Source organism: Hippopotamus amphibius, chromosome 12 (genome assembly GCF_030028045.1).
Source record: "Hippopotamus amphibius kiboko isolate mHipAmp2 chromosome 12, mHipAmp2.hap2, whole genome shotgun sequence".
Lineage (NCBI taxonomy): Eukaryota > Metazoa > Chordata > Mammalia > Artiodactyla > Hippopotamidae > Hippopotamus > Hippopotamus amphibius.
Window position 1 is genome coordinate 100069922 of NC_080197.1, and position 17565 is coordinate 100087486.

The 17565-nt window shown below is 52.2% G+C and overlaps 1 long non-coding RNA gene across 1 annotated transcript; it reads left to right on the forward strand.

The window, feature by feature from the left end:
- The first annotated feature begins 992 nt into the window (after positions 1 to 992).
- Positions 993 to 16876, forward strand: LOC130833151 (uncharacterized). The gene is made up of 3 exons (XR_009048428.1): positions 993 to 1220; positions 12289 to 12326; positions 15914 to 16876. It is a non-coding gene; the product is annotated as an uncharacterized LOC130833151 (long non-coding RNA).
- The last annotated feature ends 689 nt before the right edge of the window (positions 16877 to 17565 follow it).

Genomic DNA, 17565 nt, shown 5'->3' on the forward strand with positions numbered 1-17565 from the left:
TGGCTCTGTCTTCCCACACCCTTCAACAGTTCTGTAAAACGCCTTCTCAGTACAATTTTGCATATGGCCAAACCTGTCATAGAATCTTACCGGTTTTGTTTTGTTTCTCCTTGGAGACATTTGTCCTGTGGTGCTCCATCCTTCTGCTTTTCTCAGGATGTGTTCTCTTCAGGCCTGTAGCACACCTGTCACCCTGGGATTTCCCATGGCCGGCAATTCAGAATTCACTTTGCCCTTTTCCTCTTTCTGGGACCCAGTGTCTTCCTCTTCCTTGGTTTACTTCCTTGTTTGGATGAAGCACATCCTCCAGTAGCTTCCTGAGAAAGAATGCCTGGGAGGTAACATTTTAGAGAGTTTTGCCTCCCTAAAATGGCTTTATCCTACACTCACTCTTTTTTTTTTTCTTTTCAAATATTTTTTTATTTGGCTGCACCGAGTCTTAGTTGCAGCACGCAGGATCTTGGTTGCGGGGTGCAGGATCTTTAGTTGCAGCACACGAGATCATTAGTTGCGGCATGTGGGATGTAGTTCCCTGACCAGGGGTCAAACCCAGGCCCCCTGCATTGGGAGCACAGAGGCTTAACCCCTGGACCACCAGGGAAGTCCCTCCCTTAGCTTTTGATCCCACTCCTTCTTCTCCACCCTTCCTCCCCCGGCAAAGTCCAGAATCTCTGTTTCAGTACTGTACCTCCAGCATCCATCTTCCTGTCTCCCACATGCGTAGGGAAGGGGACACAATAAGTCAATTCATTGCGCTGGGTACCGCTGAGTTTCCTGACGATGAAATTGCTCTTTAAGTCGATCTTGGAACAAGCCCCTAGCGTTTAGACCCCTGCCTTCTAGTTTACTCACTCCTTCCAATCCTGGCTTCTCTGAGGGAAGAGCCTGCTTGCTTCTCGTGGGCACATGCCTCTGGATGTCTGGGCCTGCCTTTCTTAGTCATCTGCCACTCTCCCATCCACTTTCTGTTTTCCCATGATGTAGTTCAGGATTCTTAATGCCTCCTAGCTTAGTTGAAGGCGGAGCTTGGGTTCTGATTCTCCTTGTCATTTTGGGAGTGATGTCTCGAGAGAGACAGGGGACAGAAAGGGCTGTACTCCACCATCTTGTGACCAGAAGTCTGAGACGTCTCCCTGAGGTGGACTGGAGAGCCGTCTGTGCCCGACACTCCTGCTCCGCTCCTGCTGACAGAGAGGGGAGGAGGTCATCTGCAGGAGGAGGTGAGCAGGGGAGGACAGGAATTTCAGCGCTTAGAAGAGCTGCTGCGGGAACCTGACTGGGAGCCCCCAGAGGCAGCAGGGATCCCTGGGCCCCAGTGAGGCCCAGTGGAGGTGAAACTGAGAGTCGGTGGAGAAGCGAGCAGGCAGCAGGGAACAGGGATGGAGGGAGGGAGAGACAGGAAGTAACCCCCAGCCGGGAGGGGGAGAGTGGGGGGCGGGCTGGGGAGGGGGTTGCGGGAGCAAAGCGATGTGGTTGCCACGAGGCAGAAGAAAGAGGATGAGGCAGTCTTGATGACCACTAATCAGATGGTGATTATGTGCCAGGGACTGAACCAAGTTCTTCAAAGCAGGCTCAGGGCAGTGGACAGCGGAGAGGAGGAAAGGAAAGAAAGGAGCTTTAAGGTCGGAAAGGGCAGGTCTGAGGCTCAGGTTTGAGGGTGGGGCAGGTCAGAGTGACGGTGGAGTCTTGGGTCCAGAGGTGGGAGAGCCGCTCAACCGCGGGACCACCAAGCGGCACGTCCCTGAGGAGGGCGAGACGTGAGGTGGGGGGCGATGGCTGCGTGATTGCTCAAGTCTTCTGCAGGCGAGGTGGTGGGTGGGAGAGGCCAGTCATTTCAGGATCTACATGGATGGCCTCGTAGACACCCAGGAAGGACAGTTTTGTTTGTTTGTTTGTTTGTTTTTGGTGCCGAAACCCGGGAGGAAGGACAGTTTTTATTTTTATTTTTTATTTTTTTTGGCACACGAGCTTAGTTGCTCCGCGGCATGTGGGATCTTCCTGGAGCTGGGATCAAACCCGTGACCTCTGCATTGGCAGGTGGATTCTTAACCACTGCACCACCTAGGAAGCCCAAGGAAGGACAGTTTTTAAAAGAGAGGGTGGTCACTTCAGTGCACTTCAGTATTTACTGACCGTCCGTGTGACCCACCTTCCCCAGGTCACATAGCCTGGGGGTACAATCACAGTCAAGTGACTTGCATTCTGTGGCCTCCGGCTGGGCTGTAAACCCTAACAATCCAGCTCTCAAAACCCCCCGCAGACGGTTTTCCGGGGCCTTAGGGCTGTGCTGCGCCCGCTCCTTGCGTGGCCCTGCTCTTCCCGCTCACGGCCGTGCGCTGACGTCACGGCTCCTGGCCACGAATGTCGCTTCTGTCCCTGCTCATGGTGCAGCCCCAGAGCGGCAGCAGCCAGAGTTCTGTGGTCACAGGCCACAGGACCCAACGCTGGCTACCTTAAGCAGAAAAACAATTTATTGGAAGGTTACTGGGCGGCCCGTAGATTGAACAGCCTCTGCCCACCTTTTTCTCTGGGCTGGTAAGCCTCGATTTTGTTCTGGAATGTAGCTGCCCAGTCCTCGGGGAAGGGGACCCCGCTCAGCCACAGGAGACGCGTGTGGACAAGTCTCAGCAGCCAATCAGGGTGCTTCTGCCGCCTCGCCAGGGACGGCTTTAGGCTCGGGCATGTGACGCAACCCTGGCCCATGAGACATGAGGGGAAGCCCGCTAGGCCAGGGGTCTCCGCAGAATCACAGAGAAGCCGACTGCAGCCTTAACTTTACTGAAGGTGGAGTTAACCCTCCCTGCCTCTGAAAGATGATGTATTTGTTCATTGTGATAAGCCACTTTTAGTTGGTCTTTCATTGCTTTCCACCAGAAGGTCCCAACCGACACAAAAGACACTGCCACGTACCTTTCCCTGGTACCTGGGGTGAAGGAGGGGAAAATAAGCTGACGGCTGAGGAGTACGGTTGATGAGGTTTCAGAATAAAGGAGACGGATGCATCTTGAAGATGCAAGAATTACCTCATAAATAAGAACTGACTAAAAATGCTAGAGAGAAGGGGGATAACTCTGGGGGGAGACCAGCAGTTATTAAGGAGACGCCTACTGTATACCAGGCATTGAGAACAGGGCTAGGATGTGCTGACGAGCAGAAGACGAGATCCTTGCTCTTGTGGGACTTCCGGTCTGAGTGCAGCAGAGAGACAGTAAGCATGTAAATAAAATAAACAGGATAAGGGAGTGGAAGGTGATCTTAGGGGGTGGTTAATTTCGATACATGGAGGTCCAGAAAGTCCACTCTGAAGAGGAGACCCAAAGGGTGGGAATGAGCCAGCCCCGTGAAGAACCACATGGAGATTCCAGAAAATGTCTCAGGGAACAGCAATTGGCTCCGTCCTGGCTGGGAGTCCAGTGCCCATTCCAGAAAGGGAAAGACATGGCAGCAAAGCTTGCCTTGGAGGCTCCCACGGGCCAGGAGTGACAGAATAGCTGGAGACATGTATTTTCCCGGCTCTGCCATGGACATCAGCTCCCCTGTGACGGGACAGGCTGGGAAGCCAGGTGGCACTGACGTTCTAGAGGCTGAAAAAGTTTGAATGGAGTCTTTTGAGAGATAGCCTGTGGGTGGATGGAAAGACACTTGGGCCAGCAGATGACCCTGGTGCCACCACCTGCCTCCCCTTGGCCCTCCAGTCTGGAGTCCCAGCCTGTTCCTCTGTTTTAACACGTCTTGGTTCAGACTGCTATAACCTGATACCATAGAGCGGGAGGCTTATAGACAAGAGACATTTGTTTCTCACATTTCCATTTCCAAATCAAGGTGCAGGAAAGGTCAGAGTCTGGTATGGGCCCACTTCCTGGTTCCCAGATGGCTGTCTTCTAGTTGTGTGCTCACATGGCAGAAGGGGCAGGAGAGCTCCATGCCACCTCTTTTAAGAGGGCACTCATTCCAGTCAAGAGGGCTCAGGATCTCATCACCCCCCGAGGGCCCCACCTCCTACCACCACCACCTTGGGAGTCAGGGTATCAACATGTGAATCGGCGGGGTGGCGGACACAAACCTTTCGTCCACAACAAACAGCGCAACCAAGTCAACGAGCACTTCCAGGGTGTCCACCTTTCCTGTAGCTTCTCCTGGAAGTTTGTATGGGGCGAATACCACCACAGAAAGGTAAAACCTGACCTCAAGGAGCTTGCTGGTAAAGGAGTCAGGAACTCTGCATCTGAAACAATTAGAACACAATTTATCAGCAGAGAGTCAAGGACACCTCACGGGGTTATATACCATGGCCACCATCACAGGCCCCTCACTGTCTACTGCGTTGGTCACAACCACCCAGCCTAGCAGCACCAAGGGTCCCCTCTCCTCACCCACTGTTCCCTTTTGACCCCAGGGTTAAGAGTGGCCTATTTCTTACGGAGCTCCCCCACCCCACATCCCTTTAGGGGGACTCATCAAGTTGGAGCCCTGGTGCATGATTTCTGTTCATCCTGTGCTGCCTTCCTCCAGGCACCCGGGGGGGGGGGGGGGGTGAAGGAGGAGGAGGGAGGGACCAGCCAGCTGGATGGAGATCCCTATGTCCAGAGGTGACAGTGCCACCGTGGGGCTCTTCAAGGGCCTATCCAGCAAGAGGTCCTAGTCTGGGGGATCCTGAAACGGAACACATAAGAAAAATATGGGACGTGTTCCCTGTTGGTCTGTTGAAGAGGCAGACCCCTAACAATTTTCTTGTACTATCTCATTAAATCGACACAACGATCCCACAAAGGCGGTGGGAGCTGGTGGGGGCGGGGTGGGGCTTCATCCCATTCTGCAGTGGAGGAAACGAAGGCACAGCGAGGCAGAGTCACTGTCCCAGTCAGACAGCGAGGCGGTAGTGCAGCCAAGATCTGAACCCAAGCAGTCTGACTGCAGGCAATCCCGTTCGACACCACAGTACGTGCTGCCAACTTGGCTCATTCTAGGAATTTCCCTTCTCCTTGCCACAACATTAAGAACTGAGCTAGAGGCCATTCTGAGCAAGGACCAGGTCCCCTCCTCCCCGTGTGCGGAGAGGGAGTAGGGATCCAAGAGAGGAATTCCAGAAGAGACACTGCCATTTTGGCTATTTTTCCTTCATGTTCCCCAGGCGGGGAGCACTAGCTTTTGATTTGCCAGGTGTCTCTCTGTTCTTCTAATTAACACCAGAGTCAGCTTTTAGCCAGAGCCCTGCCTATAGCTGGAATCCGTGCCCCCGTGGCTCAGGGGCCAGTCCTCTGTGAGAGCGGGAGAGGACAAAGCAAGCCCTGACTCCGGGTGGAGTTTCCTGTGATGATGTTCCCTTCACCTCCTCTATAAAAAGCTTCAATCTGATCTACCCCATTTACGGCGGAGGCCAGGGTGGCAGAGCGAGCGAGCGAGAGGAGGAGGAATCAGGCTGAAACAGCTCCTCTTTGCCTCCCTGGATTCTCTTCCAAAATGCTGTCAGCAGTGCCAGTTGGAAAATATTTTTCTCCCTCCCTTTGTCTTCTTTCTTATTTAAAAAAAAAAAAGAAAGAAAAAGAAAGGAAAAAAAAAGCCATCTGGTGTCAAATTCACTCCTGGCACATCATAAAGGGTAGCACTAAAAATGTCCCTGAAAAACTAAAAGCAAAACCACAGCAGTACACATGGGATTGAATCTCAGCATCCTAGAATTTCAGAGCTGCTAAGGGCCTCAGAGAGCACACCATTTGTTGCACCGAGGAGGAAACTGAGGCCGGGAGGGATCAGATCACACTTTGGAAACTGTTTTATTGAGCGCCTACTTTGTTCAAGGCACTGGGCAGGCGTGGGAGACCCGTCAGGGGGGTAAAAGACAAAACCCTCTGCCTTCCTGGCGTTTTCAGCGGGGGGGTCCGGCTCCGTCCTCGGGCCGGCCTCTGCCACCGCCCTTCCCAGCTGGCGTGGCCGGCCGTGCCCCGCGCTGCGGCCTCCAGGCGCCGCCCACGGGGCTCCCGTCGGGGCAGCATCCCTTCCGTCCGGGGCGGCTGGGCCGGGGCCGGGCGCAGGGGCTGCGTGGGCCCCAGCCCGGCTCGGCTGCTGGCTGTGCCCCTGCAGTCCGGAAGGCTCTCTGACGGCGGGAGGAGGAGGAGGAGGAGGGCTTGTAGACACTACAGAAGAGAGGGCCTAACCCGCTTCTTTGTCCGAAGCTGAATATTGACAGCAACCACGTGAACGCAGGCACTGTTACCCTTTGAACACACTCTCGTCCCCACCGAGCTTCAGCCTATCTCAGGGAGCAAGGTGGTTTCTTGGTGGTTTCTTACTGCTTTACTCCTGGTACAAGTGAGCAAGGCCAGGCGCGTCCTTCCACCTCTAGGCCGAAGCCAAGAAGCGGTTAGCCCGACTCAGCGGGCAGTCTGCAGCCGCCTGAGGCCTCCTGACTCTCGTCGGTCAAACCAGGCCCTTCCTTGACCCTGATGCGACCGAGAGAGGACCTGGCCCCGCTCTTCAGTTCTGGGAGCTGAGTGTTGGAGCCTGTGGGGTGGAGTGGGATTAGACAAACAGGTTAAGCTCTAGACTCACTAAAATGCAAGCTCCGCGATGGCAGGGACGGGCTGTGTTTTCTTCACTGCTGTATCCCGGGCTCTGAAAACAATGCTTGGCACATAGTAGATGCTCAATAAGTATTTGTTGAGTGGATAAATGCATACAGCAAAAGTCTGCAGATTTCTAACTAAGCATTAAATGTATGTCCCGCTTTTTGCACCTTTACCTTCCCTTTAAACGTTTCCTTTCTCTTTCTTTCTGCCTTTTAAATCTCGAGCCTACGTTTTAAATTTTTTCTGGTTTTGTTTTATTTTAATATGTTTGGAATAAGTTTAGACTTACAGAAAAGTCGCAAGATAGTGTAGAGAGTTCCCAAATGCTCTTTATTTTACCTAGATTCCCCTAAAGTTAACAGCTTCCTTAGTTGTGGTTCATTTGTCAAAATGAAGAAATTAACATTGGCGCAAAACTGTTAACCAAACTATTGACTTCTTTTGAATTTCATGTTTTCCACTCACATCCTTTTCCTGTTCCAAAATCCAATCAAGGATATCACATTGCATTTAGAGTGGGAAGCTTTTTAATATGTAAGCCAGGTCTCCTTGTGTAGGGTCTCTTTCCTTGGCAGTGAGGCAGGAGACAGTGTCCCTGGCACCGGAATGAGCTCCCTGTCCTGGGGGCCAAGGAAATACCTCAGGCCCTGGATTTTCTGGGAGCGCTGCTAAAGGGATTCCTCATGGGTCTGCCTGCTGGCTCTAGTAGCATCTGGTTCAAATCTAGACCCCCCGGCTCTCCCCTCCCCGCCCTCTTCCCTCCACCATGCACCTACCTACCAGGGAAATGGCCACGCTGCTCCAGGTCTGCATTTCCTTTGGAGAGACCTGACTCTTCTCTATGCCCCTCACCATCCGGGTGCCATTCCTTGGTCTTCATGAGGGACAACCTCCCATCCACCCCTCCCCAGCCTCACTGTTCCTCTGTCTCCATTCTGGAGTCGTCTTCCAGCCTGAAACCTCAGGGAGACCTCTCTCTCGAGCTGTGTTACTTGGTCACAGCTCACCACTGAGCGAGCCTTGAGATTAGGGATGAGTGAAGTGAGGGACAGCCAGGACTTACTGAGCATGGCTGGGTCACCAAGACAAACACTTCTGATCCCTGCTCTCTAGGATCTTACCTTCTGGAGGAAGAGACAATGTGAACAAACAGTTGCCTCCATCATGGGGGACATACCCTAATGGAGATAACGTGTGTACACAGTTGTGTGGCAGCACAGGGGGCAGAGCCCCGCCGCTGGGGCTGTGGAGGAGCATAGGGACAGCTTCTCAAATGAGGGCACGCTTGAACTGAGGCTTGAAAGATGGAGAGGATGTGGTAGGTGCCCAGGATGTGGGCAGGGAGAGGAGAGAAGAAGGGCATTCCCAGAAGGATTGAGGACAGGTGTGAAAGCATAGGGGTGTTTGACAGCAGGGTGTTTTTGGGGAGCTGCAGGGTAGTCCAGCGTGGCTTGCCATCAGGTGGTTTAAATTTATTTATTTATCGGCTGCATTGGGTCTTCGTTGCTGCGCATGGGCTTTCCCCAGTTGCAGTGAGCGGTGGCTTCTCGTCGTGGAGCACGGGCTATAGGCATGCAGGCTCAGTAGTTGTGGTGCACGGGGCTTAGTTGCTCCGCGGCATGTGGGATCTTCCCGAGCCAGGGCTTGAACCTGTGTCGCCTGCGTTGGCAGGCGGATTCTTAACCACCGTGCCACCAGGGAAGTCCTGATCAGGTGGTTTATGAGAGGGTGGTTAGAGAGACGAGCGGGGCAGGTAGAACAGTCAGGGCTTAGGTGACATGGTAAGACGTTTGAACCTTGTTCAGCAGGGGTGAGGGCTGTGAGTTAGTGTTCTTCTTAGAATGGTCACTTGGGCACTCTGTGGAACCTGGACTGGAGGTCAGGAGCACCTGGTAGGCAGCTGCTATGAGAAACCAGACAAGAAGCAATGGGGTGTGAACCAGGGCGGTGGGTTTGGGGCAGAGGGAACAGACACCACAGAAACTTAGGAGGCAGGGCTTAGTGACCGGATGGCAGGGGTGGCGGTGAGAGGCGAGAGGGGTTGAGGGTGACTTTAGAGCCCTGGCTTGCAGGAGGAAGGCATGGGAGGCAGAGGGGCTGCTCAGCAGACAGATGAGCATCTGAAGTGCAGGCTGGGGATGGGGTTTTGCTCACACTGGCTGGCTGCACCCCCAGCTTCACTGCCCAGAGAACTGTCTTAGGGCAGGCAGGCAGCTGCAGAACAGGCCGACCGAGGGTTGAAGCTCCCTCAAGTGGGTCAGGGGGCCCTGACCTGGGAGACATTGGGAGGGTGGGTGAGCGGGGAGGAGGTGCGCCAGAAGAAATGGGGTGAGGGATGAGGAAGGAGGGCAGTTGGTTCAGGGAACTGAGGGAAGGTCACAAGTCATTCTAGATGCAGAAACCGGAGCAGGATTCAACATCCTCTTGGAATCTGAGAATGGACCACTTGGGGACAAGGAGGTCCATGGGGCCCTGAGAGAATGCTCAAAGTCAAGGAGGCGAGCAGGTGTTTTAGCGCCCCTGGCTTTGGACATTTCAGGACCTGCTGGAATTCCAGAAGCGGCTGGAGTTTCATCTGAAGGCTGCTCCCTCTGTTTGCTTGTGGGAGGGGCAGAGGTACCTGAAAACACCTATGTGGACAGTTTATGCAGCTGGAAGGGACCTGTGGCAGATTTCTAATAATGGTCACACAGAAACCCTGATTCTTAGCTGAACACTGTCAAACACTGTGAAGGTCTGAGATTTTATTCTATTTACAAACTAGCAAATTAGCCCCTGTGACAGCCACTGGAGAGCTGAGACTCCTGGGTCAGAGATGAAGGACAGTTTATTACAGCAATAGCAGTAGAAGACTATCAGCCTCAGTTCCCATAGGGCTTCACAAAGACAGCCAAGTGATGATGTCTAGACACACAGCGGGTTGCATTTCAGGAGAGGAACCTAAACTTGGGGAACCCAAATCTTTTATAACGGGCAGTATGCTTGCCCTTCACTCTGGAGGAAGGCACTATATACCGTCTATGGAAGTTCACTATATCCTGGAAATGATCATCTAAAATGAAGGACAATCAGTGCTTCACTTGCAAGGTGTGCAGAAACGGAATAGACCCATGGAGAATTGTCTGCCAGGAAACACATGCCCAGAGAAAACAACACATTTCCCAGCCTCTCTTGCAGCTAGATGTAACCATTTAACTCAGTTGTGGTCTGTTAAGCACAAGCTTTTGTGTGGCAGTTTCCGGGAAACTGCAAAAAAAAAAAAAAAGAAAAAAAAAAAGCTGGCATATACCCTGGGCTCCTGATGACTGGAATGTGGATGTGATATTGGTGTGTGAGCAGCCATGTTGGGCCAGGAGTGGCATGTAAGGACTAAAGATGCCAGAGCAGCAGATGCAAGGGGCCTAGGCCTTTGGACTTCTTTAAATGAGAGAAAAAGAAACTTGCACCTTAACTTTTTTTTTTGTATATGTGACATGTGACTGAACTTGATTCTAACTGATACAGGGCTAGCACAGATGAGGACCAATGGAGGGTTAAACTCAGCAGCAGAGAGAAGGGTTGGGGCACTTCTCCCCCTTCCTGCTGCCTCAGCCTCAGCAGGGACGGGGGGAGGGGACGGGGAGTCACCTCTAGCTTGTTCACCACCCACCGGTGATGCCCCATTCACAAGGGGGCCCGGGCTGGCCACGCGACCCAGCAGCAGCCATTCGAAGGCAGCAAGCAACAAGCTGGCTGCATTCACAAACCCTGTCCTCCTTTGAAAACCAATCACCATGCGAAGCGTGACTGGGTGGTGGCCAGCACTGGCCCATCTGTCACGCCCTTTCAGAGAGCCAGGCATCAGCAGCCAGGCTGGGCCGACCCAGCCCCTCTGCCTTTGTGCCCCAGGGACACGCACCATACCGAGATCACAGTGCCTGCTGAATTATTCAGAGCCGCCCTGAGTGTCAGTGTTATTATGAACATGCAGATTTCTCCGGGCTCCAAACTTCCAAATCTCCAGCAGCCGTCTCCCTCCAGGATTTTTCATTCGCTGCTTTGCGCCTGTGATTTTAGATTCCCCAGGCCTTGATGGCCTAATCTGCCTTTGACTAGCTCCTACCTGCCACCAGGCATGAAGGCCTCGGTGCCCTCTACCCACCCCTTCAGGCCCCATTCCTTGTCCAGCCGCTGTCCTCGCTGCCACCCCAGCAGCCTGCCTCTTCCCTGTCTCCTCCTGGCTTCACTGCCCAGGTGGGTGACATCAGATTCTCCCAAGTGCCTGCCTGATGGGGACACGTTCATAACAGCATCCTCCACGTCTATGGGTCTCCGTCTGATCTGTGTCGTTGTGAGGCTTTAGGCCTCTGGGTCTCCCCTCCCATCCCCGTGTTCTAGCTCCAACTCAATCTTCCCCTTCCGCACAAGTCCCAGATTCTCTCTGGAGTTGGTCTGGAGAATACCCCTCAGCTGGTAATGAGGCAGAGATGGTAATGCACATTTAAGAGTAATGAAATGCAGTGATATTTCAGGCCTGACAGACCTATTTCTGGCAGCCTTAGAATTAAAGTGTGAGGCTTTGTACTGCAGCTGCTACTAGGAGCCTTCAGAGTTTTTCTAAAGATGTGAATAAAGCTTGCAGGGTTTCAGCTCAGATCACTGTGGCTATTTATCCTGCTGCTGCTTTCATTGTACCTTTTTATTTGAAATTTTAGAGCTTTTAGATGAAGGAAACGCAGCAGCAAGTGCAAAGCATACAAAATATCCTGGTGGGGGAGAATGTCCCGGTTTTTCTCTCAATTGTCCGTGACAGCTCTGGGGAGGACAAGGCCTCACAGGGCTTCCTGGCATGCCTCCATCTCCCCTTTGAGTGGACTCCTCCTGGATCCTTGCTCTGCCACACCAGGGAGCGGGGCCGCGTGCGAAAGCTCTAGGAGGGAAGCCATGCCACCAAGACTGATGGGGCCGGGCGAGGCCAGCCCTCCCTCGCTGCCTCATTGCTGTGAGCCGAGCGTTCGTTGTCCCTGGTTGGGGCATGCGGCAGAAAGGCGTAGATCCACTCCGGGCCAACAGTGAGAGCTCACTCTGCAGACTCCAGACAGGAAAGCCGGCCTGCTGATCCCTGCCTCGGCACATAGCTCCATCCTGCCACGGCCACCAGGAAGGCTGGAGCCATTCACGGGGAGCGGCCATGGAGGGCAGTGGTTCAAACCGTGGGCTCTGCTGTCAGACCAGCCTGGGGGTGAATCCTGGCTCTGCTTACCGCAGTGCCCAGGGAAAGACATGTACAATGGGGATGATGGTGCATCTATCATTTAGGTCCTTGTGATGTGTTAAGGCCCCTGGCACATCTCAAGTCACGATATCTATTACTGATACGGAATTTGTCTCAGGAGTCAGGAGAGCTAGATTTCCTTCCTGACTGCCACTTGTGCGCCAAGCCCCTTCCCCACCCGGGGGCAGTGGAAAGAGAAGGGGCTTTGGAGTCAGATAGAACCAGGTTCCAACCGGGCTCCTTCATTTTCTGGCTTTGTGAGGTGGGCAAGTTGCTTAACTTCTCTGAGTGCCAGCTGCTTCACCTGTCAAAGCACTGATGATGAGTGCTCACCTCAGAGGGCTGAGGTGGGGATTAAAGGAGATCATCTGCGTAAAGAACCCACCCAGTGCCCGGCGTAGAGCGGGTGTTGTGTAAATAATGGCCCTCTTCCCGCTTCCCTTCTCCTCCCTCTGCTTCTGTTCACAGAGGAGAAGTTTTAGATCCAGCCGCAGGAAATTCAGGAGGTGAGTTAAATGACAGCAGGGCAAAATCCAGGATTTTAGAAACTCCACAGGGCAAATGCCCCAGAATCCTCGACTGGTAAGTGATGAGAGAGAAAGAGGGAGACCCAAGTGGAAGATGTGGACCTTACTTGGATCCTGATTCAGACAAACCTACTGAGAGAAAAAAAGAGACCGTCAGGGCAATTTTGCTGTTAACATTCAATAATATTAAGTAATTATTGCTAACTTTTTTAGGTGTGATAATGGTATTGTAGTTACTCTTAAAAAGAGTCTTTGTCTTTCAGGGCATATACTGAAGAAATTACAGATGAAATAATATAGTAATTGGGATTTGCTTTAAAATAATTGAGCGGACCAAAGCAGGGGCTGGGGCGGAGATGAGGCGAAACTGGCAACGGGCCACGTGTGGGTGACAGTTAGAGCTGGGTGACGGGACTCCCCTGGCGGTCCAGTGGTTGAGACTTTGTGCTTCCAATGCAGGGGGTGAGGGTTCGATCCCTGGTTGGGGAACTAAGATCCCATATGCCACGCAGCAAGGCCCCCTCCAAAAATGGTGATGGCATGTGGGGGGGGTTGTTAAACTATTTTCTCTGCTCGTGTATAAAAAAGGCAGTGACCCTTTCTAGAGCGGAAGGGTCTCTTCTGTCTCTTCCTGCACATCCTCCCAGGCCTTCCCTTGCTGCAAGTCCACCTTATCCTTCACCTGGACTATTATGACAGCCTCCTATAGTCTCCCAGCCTTTGGTCTCTCTCCCTTCCAGCCTCCTTCCTGTTTTGCTGCCAAAATTATCCTCCTAGAACACAAATCAGATCATGTTACTTACCTGCTTAAAAATCTTTCTGTAGCTCCCGACTGCCAATAGCCTATAGGAGTATAACAACCTTATTATGATACTCAAAGCCCTTCACAGTCTAAACCCAGCCTGGCTGTCCAGTCCCAATCCCAGCCTGGTCCTCGCCCCTCATGAAGCCTGGCTTTGGTCACACTAGCCAGGCACTGGCAGACCTCCGAGCCTTCTCCTATACAGCTCTGTTTGGCAGGTCTTGTTTGGCAGGTCCACGTCCCCCCTGACGTCATCTATGAAAGACTAAATTGTTTTTCAAAGCTCGGTTTGAGTGCTGTTCTTCCTTCATGCTTTCCGGAAGTCTTTGCACTGTTCACCAAATACCTCTGCCTCTCTGCCTTCTGGCATATGGTGGGCTCTCACTTCCTCGGCTCTCTGAGGGTGGATGGGTCACGTGACCCGTTTCAGCCAATGGGTTGTACGTGGAAGTCACACATTTCACTTCTGGGCCAAGAACTGAATTGCTAATTCAAAACCCTCCCAAGCTCTCTTTCCCTCCGGCTCCGCAGTATCCAGATAGATATCCGCTGCTTCGTCAGGCTGGGTCCTGGCGAGAGTGCGATGCTCTGTAGCAGAACTTCCTGTCCCCTGTGAGGGCTGGGGAGTGCGGGAGAAATAGATTGGAGGGGATGTTTCTTCTTCAGCATAACCTAGTCTATTCTGACTGAAAACTCTTCGTTCTATGATTTAGAATCAACTCTGCTGCTCTCTGTGTGTTTGCACTATTGTCCTGTGTGTGTGATGTGTCTAGAAGATACAGCCCTTCGGGTCAGGAATTCTATTTTGTGCGGCTTGTATTCCGGCCCCTGGCACTTAGCATGGTGCCCTGCAGAGCGGAGGTGTGAGCCGGATGCCCAGCAGGGCATGGCGGTGGTTAGTGCAGGTGGTGGGGACGCGTGGGTGTGAAGATGTGCCGTCCTTTGAGGGGCCCCCACACTCGCGCGTCAGGGGAGTCATGATGGTTTGAGGATGGAGCTGGGATACAGCTTGAGGTTCTCAGTGGGTGCTGTGCCCAGCCCCAGGGAGTGGGTCGTGACGGGTCCAAGCCAGTCCTAATCATCTCCTCCCCTTGTGCTCGTGACGCGTGTACACAGGGGCACACACACGGTCCGGTTCCGGACGATGAGGTGTCAGGGAAAGTCTCGTCCTCTCCTTGAAGAACAGAGAGATGAGAAACACAACCAGTCTGTTTGGAGTTTGGATTTCACGGAACGCAGAGCCTGAGAAAGGATTCAGAGGCTGATGGTTTACGTGGGAGGGGATCCCAGGGAGCAGAGGGGAAGGAGTTAGAGAGGGTAGGGTAGGGAGAATGAAACAGGAAAGGAAGACAAACCAATAAAGGGTGCACTTCTGAGCCTGTTACACTGGGGCTCAGTTCTGCTTGGGCCCCTCTGAGGGACACCGGAATCGTCCCTCCGTGTGGCGGGAGGCGGGGGCGTTTATCCAACGATGTTCGTTTGTTGCGGTCGCCCCTCCTTTTCCTGGCACTGGATGGTCATCTGTGGCCTCCTGCTGACCAGAATCCACGGGGCGTCTGGCGGTTCAGGCGCTTCTTTGCCGTGGCGTGTTGCCCACCGCCGGCTCCTGAGCACTCGTCTGCCCTGGTTTCTAGGCCAAGTCTCCCTCCCGTGCTTCTCTGCAGCCTCTCTGGCCACGTCTTGGTTTCCTTCCCAGTCCCCTTTCCCTTCCTGCTAGCTGCTATTCTGGTCTGCCTCACGTCTTCTACCCACTCTCACTGGGCAAACTGATTCATGAAACGGTTCCAGCTGCTCCTGCGGTGGTGCCAGCTCCTAAGTCTCCACCCCCAGCTCTCCCTCCTGAGTTCCGCACGCATACACCTATTCAGCCGACCAACAAATATTCACTGAGCAGTGTTTTCCTTTTTTTTCCCCCCCTTTGGCCGTGCCAGGAGGCTTGTGGGATGTTAATTTCCCATCCAGGGAGTGAACCTGGGCCTCTGGCAGGGAGAGCACCGAGTCCTCACCACTGGACTGCCAGGGAACTTCCTTCATCCAGCAGTGGGAACCTGCCAGGCGTTGGGATAAAGCCGTAGACAGGAAGTCACCTTCTGGGAGGGTTAGATAACATGGAGCAAGTGGACAAAATCCAAGTAAACCAGAAAATCGTAGCTAGTGGCAAGTGCTAGGCGGACAATAAAACGGGTCCGTGTGATGGAGTGTGTGCGTGTGTACGCGCACTGTTTCAGAGGGACTGCTTTGAGGAGGTGACATCTGAGCAGGGATCCTGTGTTTGTGGCTGTGCAAGTGCAAAGGTCAGGGAGGACTTTCCAGTGTGATCGAGGACGGATACAAAGGTCGGAGGGGTCGGAGTGACGTCAGCACAAGGCAGCGTGGTGAGAGAGAAGGTCAGGAAGGCAGCGGGGCCGGGCCAAGCAGGGCCCGGTGAGCGAGGCTTTAACAAGATCCCCAGGGGATGCTTCTGTGCGCTTTTGCACACATTCGAAAGCAACTGGGGGAGATGGAGAAGGGAAGACATGAGAAACTTCATTTAAAAGTTACTCTTCCAGGGAATTCCTTGGTGGTCCGGTGGTTAGGACTCGGTGCTTTCACTGTCAGAGCTCCGGGTTCGATCCCTGGTTGGGGAACGAAGATCTCCTGCCAGCCTTGTGGTTCGGCCAAAAAAAAAAAAAAACAAAAAGAAAGTTATTCTTCAAAAGTATTTTGAGGGGTTGGAGGGACTTACCTGCTGGCTCAGTGATTAAGAATCTGCCTGCCAATGCAGGGGACACAGGTTTGAGCCCTGGTTCCGGAAGATCCCACATACCGCGCAGCAACAACTACTGAGCCCACGTGCCTGCAACTACGGAAGCCCGTGAGCCAAGCCCGTGCTTTGCAACAAGAGAAGCCGCTGCAATGAAGAGTAGCCCCCACTCTCCGCAACTAGAGAAAGCCCGCACGCAGCAACAAAGACCTAATGCAGCCAATAAATAAATTAAAAAAAAAAGAAAAGTATTTTGCGAAGTGTAGAACACGGAGTAGTATAAAATACCACCACACCCTTCTGTGGGTCCATTGCCAGCTTCAACACCATTAACTTAATTTAACAAAGGAAACGAAAGTAGCAGCCAGGAATGTGGGAGGAAAACCAGGGAAGTATTGTGTCCAAGAAGCCTGTCAAAGAGAGAGGTCAACGGTGACAAATAAAAGCAACACGGTCCTGTAGGTTTATTTTAATTTTAATCTTTTTATTGAAGGATAATTGAGTTACAATATTGTGTTAGTTTCAGGTGTATACCAGAGTGATTCAGTATTTTTGCAAATTAGGCTCCATTATTGGTTATTACAAGGCAGTGGGTATAATTCCCTGTGCTATGTGGCATATCTTGTTGCTTATCTGTTTTATATATAATAGTTTGTGTCTGTTGATCCCAAACTTCTAATTTATACCCCCTCTTCCCTCTCTGCTTTGTAACCGTAAGTTTGTTTGCTATGCCTGTGAATCTATTTCTGTCTTACATATACATTCATTTGTATTATTTTTTAGTTTCCACATATAAGTGATATCCTACAGTTTTGTCTTTCTCTGTCTGACATTTCACTAGGCACAATGTTCTCTAGGTCCATCCACGTTGCTGCAAATGGCAATATTTTGCCCTTTTTATGGCTGAGTAGTATTCCATTGTATAAATATACCACATCCTCTTAATCCAATCACCTGTTGATGGGCACTTGGGTTGCTTCCATGTCTTGGCTATTTTAAGTAGTCCTGCTGTGAATACTGGTGCATGTATCTTTTTGAATTCATGTTTTCATTTTTGTCTGGATATATGCCCAGGAGTGGAATTGCTGTTCTATTTTTGGGGAACCTCCTTAATTTTTTCCATAGTGGCTGCACCAATTTACTTTCCCACCAACCATGTAGGAGGGTTACCTTCTCCACATTCTCACCAACATTTGAGAAGTCTTTCTAAATTTCTCCAGGCAGACTTAGGTGCACCTTCTTTTTATTTATTTATTTATTTATTTTGTGGCTGCATTGGGTCTTCATGGCTGCATGCAGGCATTTTCTCTAGTTGTGGCAAGCGGGGGCTACTCTTCGTTATGGTGCACAGGCATCGTAGTGCGGTGGCTTCTCGTGTTGCAGAGCATGGGCTCTAGAGCGCAGGCTCAGTAGTCGTGACACACGGGCTTCGTTGCTCTTAGTTGATCTTCCCGGACCAGGGATTGAACCCGTGTCCTCTAGCACTGACAGGTGGCTTTTCAACCACTGCGCTGCCAGGGAAGTCTGGTGCACCGTCTTTTACTCCCCTGGTTAATGTTACCGTCCTAACCTCATTTTGGTGACACGATTTCGGTGTGTGCTCCCTTCTGCATTTGTCTGTAAACTCTTTGTTGGTTGCCTACCCAGGAGGCACTGCCTCCCTACTGCCACAG